Source organism: Ailuropoda melanoleuca, chromosome 6 (genome assembly GCF_002007445.2).
Source record: "Ailuropoda melanoleuca isolate Jingjing chromosome 6, ASM200744v2, whole genome shotgun sequence".
Taxonomy (NCBI): Eukaryota; Metazoa; Chordata; class Mammalia; order Carnivora; family Ursidae; genus Ailuropoda; species Ailuropoda melanoleuca.
Window position 1 is genome coordinate 46136702 of NC_048223.1, and position 15204 is coordinate 46151905.

Below are 15204 nucleotides of genomic sequence, written 5' to 3' on the forward strand. Positions count from 1 at the left end.
TCCTCATGTGACCTTGACGCCTGAAAACAGCCAAAAGCAACAGTGTGTTCACTAGTAGATATCGCCTTTGAGCTTTTTTCCAGGAAGTTTATTCTTCTTTTTCCCCCCTTAGTTTTATCATCAATTCATATTCTAGAGCCTACTTATTCTATGCTTTATTCAGAATGGTACAAGTTTCGAGAGAATCTCAATGTACAGTAATAAAGACCTGTGAAATTGCTAAATAATAAGCAACAAGTAATAAAATAAAGATAAACAATATTGATGAATAAATTATGATGGGTTACAAAATGGTCTGCTCAGTATGCAAAGACCTGAAATTTGATCGATAATTAAAAATAAACTTCTATTTTAAAAAATTTGGGAAACAGTTAAACTCAGCCATAAAATATAAAGGAAAAAAGAAAAGAAAGATTCAGAAAACAAATAAGCCCCGTGAATAAAAATGTTGAAAATTTCTAGGTAATCTTTGTTTTTACCCTTTGTTTCCAGTATTTATCTGTTCACAAAGCAATTAATGATCACTAAAGACAAAAACAAACCCATCAGATACAAATAACTTAAATATACATAAAGGTTGGTCATAACCACCCAAGCCGGGGAGAATCGCTGTACTCCCTGCACATACATCTTTTCAGACTCATTTAAAGAGAAGACAGCTAAAATTCCTATCTATGTGAAATGAGTTTATTAACCCATCTGCCCCACTTACACAAATGGATGGAAGGGGGAAATGGCGGACCCAAAGTTCAAAGTACTTGATAGTCCCTCTAACTTCTGAAAGAAATAAAACAAGTATAGACGTGTATATAAGTCTTGCTTTTAGTTGAGGCATCAGTGAGACTTTGAATGAGCAAATACAAGTCCTGGGCTTAGCAGAGTGGAGAATATACATTCTCTGAAGAGTAAAATACGAGGACTGAGTTTTGGGGATCAAGGAATCAATAAAGTCAGAAAAAAAGTAAATAGGGGCACCTATCTGTCTCAGTCAGTGGAGTATGCAACTCTTGATCTCAGGGTTGTGAGTTCGAACCCCACGGTGTGTGTGGAGATTACTTAAAACAAAATCTTTTAAAAAAGAAAAAGTAAAAAATAAATATGTTGGTAGATATTAAGGGGTGAATGCATGTATAGCCATATGATAAGTATATACTCCCTTTTGCTATAATCGGTTACTAAAATCTGCTGCTACACACAAATTCGCCTGGCTTCTTCAGGGGAACCAGAGCTAGGGAGGAGAGGAAATGGGTAAAAGGATTTATGATTGTAAACCGTTTGGTTTGGTTTTGATTATGGGAGAAATCAACAAAATAAACAGGTTGAACTCCTGAACACAAGCAACCGTAAGCCTGAAGCCCACAGAGATTCACAATCCTTTGCTTTTAGCCTAATAAAGAATCATCCCCATTTTAGAGGTAAGAGCCAAATGACTGAGATATGGGAACTCAGCTGAGTCATCCTTGAGATCTAGAATACCTGCGGTTATGTGTTGATCTTTAGTTTGTTTTTTTTTTAATATTTTATTTATTTATTTGACAGAGAGACAGGCAGCGAGAGAGGGAACACAAGCAGGGGGAGTGGGAGAGGAAGAAGCAGGCTCCCAGCAGAGGAGCCCGATGTGGGGCTTGATTCCCAGAACGTTGGAATCACGCCCTGAGCCGAAGGCAGACGCCTAACGACTGACTGCGCCACCCAGGCGCCCCTGATCTTAGGTTTTTATTTCGTTTTCATTGTATTGCTTCCTTGGTGTTATCTTTTCCACTTTGTGGTTTATTCAGATGTGTTAACCCTACTTGGGAGCGTTGGGGAATATTTATGTGCTGAATGAACACTTACAAATTTGTGTTAATCACATCATTTTCGAAGTGGTAAATTCTCACCATATCTAAGGGGCATGGTCAACTATTAATTAGTAAGGAATTTCCCAAATGCAGAGAATCTTTCCTCTTCCCACATTCAGTATTATTTCTAGTGGATGAAGCTTGTAGCTACAGCATCTCTAGAGGCAAGTCCCCAACGTGTGGGGAAATAAAAATGTAAGATAACTTTAAACATGCACCTCATCGATCTTCACTGTATGTCTGCGAGGGAGGTAAGCACTGGCATAAATTGCATGTCGGGTGGAAGCTTGAACGCAAGGCAGAGGTGAGGTTAGAATTCACTGTCTCTGTTGTTTAGGAAACAGCACAGTGGAGGTAGGAGAGAAGAGGTAGGAGAGTGATGTCCTGCATTGGTGCTCACGGTTTTCAGAGGGCCAGAGTCTGCTCATTATCCGTATTCCTTGTGCTAATAGCTTCATTCTGTACAGGTGACCAATGATTACACGCTAAGTGAAGGGCCAATCACTGGTTTTCCATGAGCTTTGCATTGATATGATGGGAATAGTCTTTATCATAAAAATACAATTGCTTTTGCACAAAAGTGAAAATCAGAGACACTAAAAACTTTATTTGGTGTTGCTTACCTAAAGGACAATCTTTTCCACAGACAATTTCTACTCTCTGCGACAATTTCTGTAACAACGCGGCTAGTTTTAGGGCTAGTTTCAGAATGTGGTTCCTATGCCCTCACGAGGTCCCACTCCGAGATTTTAAAGAGGAAACACGATCAGAATGGACGATAAATTAAGACTAATAACATTATTAGTTGGTAGAGTCTAAAGTTCTTTCAAGGTCATAGAAACAGTTTCCTGCCTCTTACACTTGAAGACATTTCAGTCTGTACAGATCCAGCTCATTCAACAGCAGCAGCAGGGAGCGCTCAGGTGGCCCAGTTGGTTCAGTGTCGGACTCTTGGTTTAGACTCAGGTCATGATCTCAGGGTCCTGGGATGGAGTCCTGCATCCAGCTCCCTGCTTGGTGGGGAATCTGCATCTCCCTCTCCCTCTGCTATCCCCCCCGCCTCCGTTCGTGCTTCTGTTTCTCTCTCTCTCTCTCAAAAAAAAATTTTTTTTAAATAAAATAAAATAATCAAATTTCAATAAAAGTTAAAATTCCATTAGTGACATTAGCCACATTTCACATACTGAAAACCTACACGTGGCTTCTGGGAGTTTTCTAGACAGCAGAAATAAACATTTCCACCACTGCAGAAATTTGGACTGGAAAGTACTGTTCTAGGTGTTGGAGTTTACACATTGAATCTGTGCTGGGACTGTGCCCTGAGGGCCCCTGAAGAGACGTGGACAAACCTGCCAAGGTACCACGTCTTCCTTACAAACGTATGTGTGTATGTTTAGATCCTTTAGAAACAAGTTTGATATTGGAAGGCTGAACTGGGACTACTTCACTCAGACTGTACAGGTATTTGTTGGCTGCCGACGGCTGCCCGGCAGCATGCAGCGTCCTAAGACGATGTTGCTCAAGACGCCCAGAATCCAGAGCTGTGACATCAGCAACAGGAGGAGATCTGGGACTCTACAGAAACATCAGCTTCACAGCATATACAGTCAAAAGCTTCAGTGAAGCTGCGGAAGTCCGTTGGGAAGACCAGGCAGCCAGGCCAGCTGGATCCGGGAAGAGCCGCATGGGAGCAGAGGGCAATGCTGAGTGTCAACGGCTCCCCCAGGGGGGGCACAGCACGCAGTGGCCAGGAAAGGCCCCCCTCACGGTGCTTCCATTGCGAAGGAGAGAGAAGAGCAGAACGAACATCCCATGTTCTAGATTTGGGGACAGGGAGAGACTGCTCTCTGTCCAGCCTGGCTCAGATCACCAGACAGGGACCTGGGGCCTTGGGGGCCCGGCCACAGAGAACGCGTGTCAGAGGCCGTGGCAGCACTGGACAAGTGATCGTCGCACAGACAGAAAGTTCCACCGCGGGTCTGTGTTGGGAATAAGCACCGGCTAGTGTCGCCCGAGGAGAGAAGACCTCGTGTCCCCCCAGGAGAGGACCAGAAGCCTGAGCCCAGCCCAGTGTCCCCGTGTCTGCTGTGCTGCCGAAGGGGCTGGATTCTGTGTCATCTGGTGTAGACTGTGACACACAGGTATGCCTCGGATACCTGGGGGATGCGGAGAGCTCAGTGGTTGAGACAGAGTCTGAAAAACACAGTAAACTCTCTAACTGGGAAATTACATGCACAAGCCCAAAGACAATGCATTCTCAAAAAAGGTTTGCAAGGCCTCCCAAAATCTCTAGCTGGGCTGACTGGAGAAGGTCTTTCCCTGCATGAAGCTATTGCATAAGACTGAGAGAGGGGCTGCTTTCCAACACGAAGTTATGGGGCACATGGAGAAACAGAACACATCCCAATCAGAGGAACCAAACGAATCTCCAGGGCACCCCCAAAGGAAATGGTGCAGTACGACATCAACCATATGCATATTTTTGCTCTCTGGGACTTCTTGTCTCCCTTCCCTGAAAATGTACACCCGGGGCCCAGTGACCCCTGATTTTCCCTTCCTCCAGCCCCACCAGCCTTCCAGTTTGTGCTTCTGAGAGATCCATTGAGAGATATCGCATAGAAAGGATCTAAAGCTAGATTTCATGGCATATTTTTTTCCCACAATAAAAAAGAGGAATTGAAAAAAAGGATGCTCAAAATTCACGTGCACTTTGGACAGTCAGACAAAACAGCATCGTTCACAGCAGCGTGATAACAACTGCAGAGGCCCGGGAGCATGGGAGGGGCACCCAGCTAATGTCCATGGGCCGTTAAGGCCCCTAGAAGCTGCGCAGGAGCCACGTGTGGAAGATTCCTCATCACGTGCAGCTTTAGAAGATGAGACCACATCTCAGTCAGAAGGAAAAGCTCTTGAGAAGGGTCACAGCAACAGAAAGCCTCTTGTGCTCTGGAGTGGGGAGGTGTGCAGGCGGACAATGCAGAGAGGATAAAAAGAATTTTGTAGGAAGTTTTAATCAGGCTCCACCGCATGTAGGGAACGTGAAATATTTAGAGTGTGGTCTCCCAAGCAGTCACCTGATGGACTGTAGTTGTGCGTTTGCTTCATTCACACCCAGAACAGTACTTCCCACATCACAGGCCATGTGTTGCATGTATTCGGTGATCAATAAATATGCACCGACAGACTTCAAAGTAATATACGTATATGATCATATTTGCATCTTGGGAAAAGCGACCGTAAAAGACGATCACAGTAGGAACTCTGAACAGTCTTTGTATTTGCATCAGAAAAGAGCAACCACAGTTCCCTATATACTGTGAAACAAGCCGCACAACTGTTAAAGTGATGCACAAATCTACAACTGTAGCTAAATGTGTGCAGGCATGTGTGTGTATAAAACACGTTAATGATATTAGCATAATAGTATTTTAATGATGTGTTTATATATTTCTCCTCTGTTGACAATTTTATTCTCACTTCCACGATTTGTATAACACTCTTTGTATCAGGCCATTAGTGAACTGGGGCCAGGAGAGTAAACATAGGCAGCTCAACGCATTTCCAGTGACTTCTTACATAAAAAGTTAGGTGCTAATGGTGTATCAACAAGTCATAGTTATCGGTTAAATGAAATATCCAAGAGGCTGGGCATGGGAGCTCCCACAAAGGCACAGACTGCATTAACAGTTGGACGGGCATTAGCTGTGACACGTTTGTCCTTGACGTTCCAAGGCAATAGCCAGTGGGTGGTTTTTGTCTCGGTATGTAAACATATTTGCAAAACCAAAAATATGTGACCAGCTGCTCACAGGTGAAAGCTCTCCCGAACCTTTCATTCTTGGCAGCTCAGCCTCCTTGACTCATGCCCCACATATGCCATCGGTTGGGAAAATGTGCAGAATCTCTGTCGTTTTACACCAGTACAGCGGCCTTGCTGCTGTTTCCCACCTCAGCACAGCTGTGTCAATGGGTCTGTGTGCTGCCCCCGAGATGACAAGGGTGAGCTTAGTAGCAGACCACTTTTAAGTAGAGTATCCGTTGTGACTTTCAGAAGCCCTGTTTGAGAGCCACAGGACACAGGGCTGGAAGGAATCACAAATTTTAAGCAAAGCCTTTCATTTTATTAAAAAAAAAGGAAGAAAAACAAAAAAAACACCTTAAGTTTAATAATATAAATTGATAGTCAATGATCCTACATTGGTTATTAACACAAGTGAAGCTGGTATTGTTTCCAATGTATCATGTTGTCATTAGAATAGTCCACTGATAGGGGGCGCCTGGGCGGCACAGCGGTTAAGCGGCTGCCTTCGGCTCAGGGCGTGCGTGATCCCGGCGTTACAGGATCGAGCCCCACGTCACGCTCTTCTGCAATGAGCCTGCTTCTTCCTCTCTCACTCCCCCTGCTTGTGTTCCCTCTCTCGCTCTGTCTCTGTCTCTATCAAATAAATAAATAAAATCTTTAAAAAAAAAAAGTTAAAAAAAAAAAAGAATAGTCCGCTGATAATGGCATTCTTCCTCCCTCCCTCCCTCCAATTTATTTTGGCAACCACTCATTTGTTAATTTATTTAGTCACAGTTTTTTGCCAAGCACCTAAAATGTTCCAGAAATAATGTGAAATGCTAAGTACATAAAAATATAAGTTATAACCACAGCTTTAAAATTAACAGCTAAGGGACACCTGGGTGGCTCAGTCTGTTAAGCATCTGCCTTCAGCTCAGGTCATGATCCCAGGGTCTTGGGATAGAGTCCCATGTCGGGCTCCCTGCTCAGCGGGGAGCCTGCTTCTCTCTCTGCCTGCTGCTCTCCCTGCTTGTGCTCTCTCTCTGAAAAGTGGGTGGATAAAATCTTAAAAAAATATTGATATCCATGTATTTAAAACTGCCAAAATAGGGGCGCCTGGGTGGCACAGCGGTTAAGCGTCTGCCTTCAGCTCAGGGCGTGATCCCGGCGTTATGGGATCGAGCCCCACGTCAGGCTCCTCTGCTACGAGCCTGCTTCTTCCTCTCCCACTCCCCCTGCTTGTGTTCCCTCTCTCGCTGGCTGTCTCTATCTCTGTCGAATAAATAATAAAATCTTTTAAAAAAAACCAAAAAAAAAAACTGCCAAAATAACTGATAAAAATACCAGTAAACTGCTAAATTTAAAATGGCACAGTACATTGGGACCCTGAAATAGTGGAAGGATGCATTGCAATCACCACGACTTTACGCAATTTTTACCTACCTGGAAACTAAAATAACTGTCCAGATCATGTTTTTTGGACATAGTGTATCTGTGAGATATAAAGGGGAAGCTGCCAGCAGTGGCTTGAGTTTTATTTTAGTCTTTAATGGACTTTATTTAATGGAAATGTAAAGTTACCTGAAGATTTATGACTTTTTCTCCCATTGTCATGTATAAACACAAAAATAATTTCAAAGGGATTAGTAATTTCTACAGCAACATAGCAATATTGTAGAGTAGACGGATATGAATGAAATGGGGGGAAATCCCTGAATTGTGTCTGTTCCCCCCTTGCTTCTCCAAGCCACTCACTTTGTGTACCTAGGGGACACAGCCGTCCCTGGATGAGTTTGATGTCTGTTTAGTGATAAGAACCAAATCAACTTAGCACTCAGCTTTGTCTATGAAGGGAAACAGATAATTCTTGAACTGAAAGGGAAAGATTGATAGAAAGTGAAATTATCTCCCTTGAAAATTAGAGGGAAAGCAACAGGAACAATCTAAACATGATTATAAGCGCAACAGATCCATAAAAATGAGTTTCAGAATTAAAAATAATCCCTTTAGCTTTCAGGCTTTCATCACCGTGTTTTGATTCATTACTGTCAGAAAACAAAGACGAAGAAGCTGGAGGGTGAGATGGTGATTAGAAGAGATTCAAAAGGCTTTCATGGGCTTTTGCTTCTAGTGAGACATCCTTTCTCAAGGGGGTCTTGCAATTTAGTTCTGATGGTCCGTGTCCAAATTGCATGGATGCTGAGCATTGTTAGATTCCTGACAGACTGAAATAGGGAACTGAACAGAGTCTAAGTCAGAATCTATCCATCTGGAACTAGCAAATCAAGGTAAGAATTGCCTTATGATCCACAATTTAGATGCTAAAAATGGAGATTCGCCCTCAAATGACAAGTGGTGTGTTGATCTGAAAATTCCAACAAAGCACAGCTATAGCTAACATCAGACTATCACTCAGAGTCATAGTACCTGAGAAAGTAGTAATAGCTTTACGACTAAAAGTTAAGCCTCAGGAAGGGTCTTTCTTTCTTTCTTTCCTTTTTTTTTTTTTTTTTTTTAAAGATTTTGTTTATTTATTTGAGAGAGAGGAGTGGTAGAGGGAAAGGGAGAAGCAGACTCCCCACTGAGTGGGAAGCCCGCTGTGGGGCTCAATCCCAAGACCCTGAGATCATGACCTGAGCCAAAGGCAGATGCTTAACCGACTGAGCCACCCAGGCACCCCAGGAAGGGTATCTCTTGATTGTTGCTTTAGTGAAACCCAGAAGTAGAGTTCTAAGTCACTTGACCAAGTTGACATTGACAAATGAACCATAGGAAACCATGAAAGGTAACGATTATAAATCATGCTAAACGTTAATGCAGGTGGAAGACACATAGTTTATTGGAAAACAAGTCTGATCCACGTTGCATACACTTATGCACTTAGTGAGCACTTATACCACAGACTACATAATTCCTGAAGTTGTTCTTGCTCTAGCTTTGTTTAAATATGACTCTCAAAGGAGGTGCACGGAAATGGGCACTCAGATGTTAATATTATCCTCTATGTGCCAAGCATACAACAAGATAGTTTCCAGAAACTGGTTCCTCACAAGAAAACTGTTCATTTCTATCCCTGTTTAATAAATGAGAAAATCAACCTAGACAGTTAAACTAAGATTGAACTGGAGCCTTTTACTACAACGTAAAAGGCTATGCATTTTGGTATGAATTGTGCTCTTAGAAACCTGGTTTTCAGCACCATCAGGGAACACCTAATTTCCTCTGACGAAGTATGCCTCTCAGGCACGGTCAGGAAGCTTGAGTCATCTGAAATGCGTTTCTTATCCTACCCACCTTTGCTACAAAACATTTATAGAATAGAGAGTTGAAGATATAAAATGTTGAACAAGCTGGTCACTGGAGGGCTCTAATGAAGGGTAATTAGAAGTCTGTATGTACTAACCTATGCCCCCTCTTGACTGTCTTATTGTCTGAAACTATCAATCAATGAAGTTTTTAAATGTTCAGAAACCATACATATAAGGCATTCGAGTTTTGGGGGGTAAAGCTCTACTATTGCACGTAGGTAGAACGGGACAGGAACAAAATAGCAAAGCAACTGCAAATCAACTTGAAACACATTGACTGGGAACCAGGGAGTGAGGAAGATGCTGATGCCAGGAGGGAAAACAGGCCTTCCGTGAAGTTTCATTGCCCAAAACCTCTCAGGTGGAACTCCACTCAGTGCGGGTAAGAGAAAGAGTGGTTTTGGTGTCCCACAGATTTATTTCAGACTTAGCTTTGTAACTTACTATCTCTGTGGCCTTGGCTAAGTTGCTTTGGCTAGTTATCCTTTCCTGAGCTTCTGTTTCCTTTCTATTAGTCTGGAAATAATTAAAGTTAGTTCAAAGAGCGTCTGTGTGGCAATTAAATGAGAACATGTTCATTATTTTTGCATTTCTTATCCTACGCTCCTAGTATGGCGCTTTTGGATTAATAAATGTGAATTTCATCCATCTGGCACAACGTTTCCATAGATGCCAGGTTTGGTCCATTTTCTTTTCTAAATCTCAAAATAGGCACCTCTGTTGAGAATTTGCTATTGCTCTTTTCAAAACACTAAGATGATTGGCTCCTTAAATTTTCGGAGAGGGTAGATTTTCTTACATTTTTATGAGGGAAAAGCTACCTAATGTGTCAGAGCAAATTATCTTGCTTTGTCAATGTATTACTGTGTCCTGTTAATGAAGCATTTAATCTCCATGCCTAACTTCATTTATATAAGGCATATATTGTGTCAAGTTCTTTGATTTGAATATAAAATTCTTTCCAAAAGTCTAAGTGGTCCACCCCTCTGTTTAAGATATCTATCTGGAGAAAGAAGAGTTTCCTGGCCTCGAATTTGGTCTTGTCAAGCTCCTGAATATTCCGGGGACAACTGGTAATGGTTGGTCCAGTGTCTCATGTGGTAAGAGTACTATGTCTTCTCTAAAAATTACTGGCAGCCAAGCTTTGAAATGCCATAAGGTGGTAAAAATAAAGGTAAATTAAAAATAAAAAAAACCCACAGAGGCAAATAGAAACCGTACCACATACCTTCTAACCTAATTCAATGCAATCCATAAAAAATCCCACCAGGCCTTTCAGCAGAAATAGACAAGCCATTTCTAAAAGGTATATTGGAATGCAAGAGACCCAGAATAACCAAGTCGTTTCTGTAAATGAAGAAGAAGCTGGAAGACACACTTCCCAATTTCTAAATGTACTAGAAAGGGTGCAATCAGCAAACAATGTGGTGCTGCTATAAGAATAAGAAAGTTGATCAATGAAACAGAATTGAGAGTTCAGGAAACACAACACATTATGGCCAATTGGTTTTTAACAAAAGAGGCCAAGACAATTATATGAAGAAAGAATAGGGTTTTTTGCTTTTTTTTTTGGACAAGTAGTAGTGTAACAATTATGACGTATGCCCATATCCAGGAAGATAAATTTAGACTCTTATCACACAATGTTCACAAAAATCAACTCAAAATGAATCGTAAGTGTAAATATTTAAAAACAAAAAACATTATATAATTCCGCTAGGCAAGTATTCTTAATAGTTTAAAGACACATTTAAGAAAATGAAAGACAAGCCACAGGCTGGGAAAAAATATTTTCAAATCATATACCTGATAGAAGAAACTTCTATGTAGGATGGATATAACTTGAATTGTAATATTAAGAAAACAAATAATCATTTTTTAAATGAGCAGAATATTTGGATATTTCACCCAAGAAGGTATGCAAATGGATAATAACCACATGAAAAGATGGTCATCATAATTAGTCTTCAGAGGAAAATGCACATCAAAACATCAAGATACCACTTCACATCCACTGGAGGGGTTATAAACAAAGCTACTGAATACACTTTCATACTAGCTATCTACTCAAGAGTGATATTCACATATGTTCACATACATTCTTTTCAGGGAATGTTCAGGGCAGGATTATTCGTAAATGTCAATAACTAGAAACAATCCAATTTCCTCAACTGGTGAATAGATAAACTATACGTGGCATATCCACACATGGGAATATATTCATCAATAAGAAGTTACAAATTACTGACGCGCGCTACAATATGGATCATCCTCAAAACACTGTGCTAAGACAGAGAGGCCAGAGACAAAAAAAAACCCCTACATATTGTATGTTTCTGGACTGTCCAAAAAAGGCTAGTCTCTATAGAGACAAAAAAATACATCTCTGCTGATCTGGGACTGTGGGTGGTAGCAGGAATTCACTGCAAAGAGGCAAAACAGATCTCTTAGGGGTGACAGAAATGTCTTAAAACTGATTGTACAACTCTGAATATAATAACATCATTGAATTTTACATTTATAATTAAAATTAGAATTCATATTTCCATAAAGCTACTTTAAAAGGTAAGTAAACCAATGGGAATTCCTTATTCCCAGAGCAAAACTGAAAACACACACACACACACACACACACACACACACACACATTAGAGGATATATTTATTGGTTGATAAATGCAAAAGATTTCCTCATCAAGAGTTTGAGTCACTATGAACACCTTTTGATTAACTATTTGTGTTGTCTGCCATATGATTAGCTTGTTGCGTAGATGTTCCAATCAGATATACAATTCGCCTTAATGCATTAAAACACCTGCACCAAAAGAATAATTATTTATTGACATTTTAGATAAAATTTTTATATTTCATAATCCTAGCTATTGAAAAACACCCTAAAAAGTTACTATTACCAAAAATAACTCTTAAAAAAATTCAGCAGGCTAAATTATTTAAGTTCTGAAGTCTTGCATGGAGAATATTTGAGATATAGAAAAAAAATCCATCAGCCAATGGTCTAAAATGATATAAACATAGAAATAGTCCTATGTTTAGGATTGTAGAAAAGAAGAAATACTTTTGACAGTTATATCTCTATAATGAATAAAATTTAATACATTTTTAAGCATTTTTTGAAAATGTCCTGGCACAAATCACTATTGCTTTAGCCTCTGAATTAATAAAAATAACAATGGAATTACATGTTAGTAATCTGTGCATGATTATGACATGGAAAGCAAAAAATCAGTGATTCTATAGAGAAAAAATGCTAGTGTTAAAGTTCTAGGAGAAAATTTAAAGGATTTTAAAATACAACTTTTCAGTTGATATTTATGATATAAGATACACAAATACACATATAAAGACATGTGTGAAGAGATAGATAGATAGATAGATAGATAGATAGATAGATAGACAGTTACGATATATGATTTCCCTTGACCCACTTAGAGAAACTTGCCACAGGGCTCAGAAGGTCTGGAAATGCAACTTCAAATCCTAAAACAATGCTGGGAGAGCAGGACATACCAAACAGAAGTTCCCGTGCAGTTGGAAATCAGTCCTCAAAGCATGATACATTGTCTATAACGTTTTATAAACAACTGGAGGCGTTTTTCTGTGGACAATTGCGAAGATACGTCTTATCACATTACTTATATTTGCTTAATGCTCTATGAATTTCAGATGAATCTTCCCCATAATTACTTCACGCATCCCGATACAACAGTCGATGTTCCGTTTGAATGCTGGTTTAAGTACTATTTTCAAAACCATTTCACATGCGCTATACAAAAAAGCTTCAAATCTTTTCTATTTCCAGAAGCATACGCTTTAGTATTATTTTTTTACTTGCCACTCATTCANCTTATCACACAATGTTCACAAAAATCAACTCAAAATGAATCGTAAGTGTAAATATTTAAAAACAAAAAACATTATATAATTCCGCTAGGCAAGTATTCTTAATAGTTTAAAGACACATTTAAGAAAATGAAAGACAAGCCACAGGCTGGGAAAAAATATTTTCAAATCATATACCTGATAGAAGAAACTTCTATGTAGGATGGATATAACTTAAATTGTAATATTAAGAAAACAAATAACCATTTTTTAAATGAGCAGAATATTTGGATATTTCACCCAAGAAGGTATGCAAATGGATAATAACCACATGAAAAGATGGTCATCATAATTAGTCTTCAGAGGAAAATGCACATCAAAACATCAAGATACCACTTCACATCCACTGGAGGGGTTATAAACAAAGCTACTGAATACACTTTCATACTAGCTATCTACTCAAGAGTGATATTCACATATGTTCACATACATTCTTTTCAGGGAATGTTCAGGGCAGGATTATTCGTAAATGTCAATAACTAGAAACAATCCAATTTCCTCAACTGGTGAATAGATAAACTATACGTGGCATATCCACACATGGGAATATATTCATCAATAAGAAGTTACAAATTACTGACGCGCGCTACAATATGGATCATCCTCAAAACACTGTGCTAAGACAGAGAGGCCAGAGACAAAAAAAAACCCCTACATATTGTATGTTTCTGGACTGTCCAAAAAAGGCTAGTCTCTATAGAGACAAAAAAATACATCTCTGCTGATCTGGGACTGTGGGTGGTAGCAGGAATTCACTGCAAAGAGGCAAAACAGATCTCTTAGGGGTGACAGAAATGTCTTAAAACTGATTGTACAACTCTGAATATAATAACATCATTGAATTTTACATTTATAATTAAAATTAGAATTCATATTTCCATAAAGCTACTTTAAAAGGTAAGTAAACCAATGGGAATTCCTTATTCCCAGAGCAAAACTGAAAACACACACACACACACACACACACACACACACACACATTAGAGGATATATTTATTGGTTGATAAATGCAAAAGATTTCCTCATCAAGAGTTTGAGTCACTATGAACACCTTTTGATTAACTATTTGTGTTGTCTGCCATATGATTAGCTTGTTGCGTAGATGTTCCAATCAGATATACAATTCGCCTTAATGCATTAAAACACCTGCACCAAAAGAATAATTATTTATTGACATTTTAGATAAAATTTTTATATTTCATAATCCTAGCTATTGAAAAACACCCTAAAAAGTTACTATTACCAAAAATAACTCTTAAAAAAATTCAGCAGGCTAAATTATTTAAGTTCTGAAGTCTTGCATGGAGAATANGTGGAGCTGGATGCGGGGCTCCCAGGCTGCCTAGACGCCCCCACCATGGAAATATTCTAAAATTGTCATTGTCCGGTATGGTAGCCGTTAGTTTTACATTGCTATTGCTCATTGAAATGTGGCTAACGTGATTTAGAAACTAAATTTTAAAATTTAGTTAGTTTACCCTAACAATATTAAATTTAGATGTAGGATGAGGTCATTTAATATATTTGGAAAAAAAAGATTTGAAAGTCAATATTTCCATGGAAATTTGTAATAAATAGATAAAAGGGACCCAAACCCTCAAACAAACAGATTAACAAAATCAATCCTCGTTAGTCTAATCAAATGTTTTTAGACACTTTTAGAAAGTGTCATTTAAAGAAAAAAGAAAGTATCATTAATTTTCTCCACTGTATATATGTAGAATATTTACAGAGTGTTAAAAACTAGATTCATCAAGCGGGAAGGACTCTTAGGAGTCAGGCAGGAAGATTCTTTACTGAAAGCAGAGGGAAATCATTTCTCATTAGAAGTATGTGCATAATGCAAATTACAATGGAGCTTATTAAAACTTCAGTGAAAAACTACTGATTNGACCCACTTAGAGAAACTTGCCACAGGGCTCAGAAGGTCTGGAAATGCAACTTCAAATCCTAAAACAATGCTGGGAGAGCAGGACATACCAAACAGAAGTTCCCGTGCAGTTGGAAATCAGTCCTCAAAGCATGATACATTGTCTTNATGAGAGTTGGCATGACTGCATTCTAATGTATTCTGCCAAAATCCTTCTAAGAACTTCCTCTATAACATACTTCTGTTTCTTGGCTTTAATGCTTCTATGTAATCTAAACTCTATATAATCTGGTTTCTATGTTCTTACGACTTCATCAAACATCTCTCACAGCGAGTACTAACAATCATCTTGTTGCTAACTCCAGTCAATAATTTTCATCCTTTCTTACTTGACTGCTCAGTATCTCTCTCTTTTTGGAAACCTTCTTTTCCCTTGCCTACAGCATATCACACTTGATTGAGGGTTTTTGGGTTTTTTTTTTTTTTTTGAAGATTTTATTTATTT

General features: G+C 39.2%; 1 long non-coding RNA gene across 1 annotated transcript in view; it reads left to right on the forward strand.

The window, feature by feature from the left end:
• LOC109490428 overlaps positions 1–15204 on the forward strand; it is a 22520-nt gene that overhangs the window by 4328 nt on the left and 2988 nt on the right. Inside the window, exon 2 of the long non-coding RNA XR_002143765.1 lies at positions 9926–10030. This is a non-coding gene — a long non-coding RNA (uncharacterized LOC109490428). The remainder of the gene's footprint in view (positions 1–9925; positions 10031–15204) is intronic.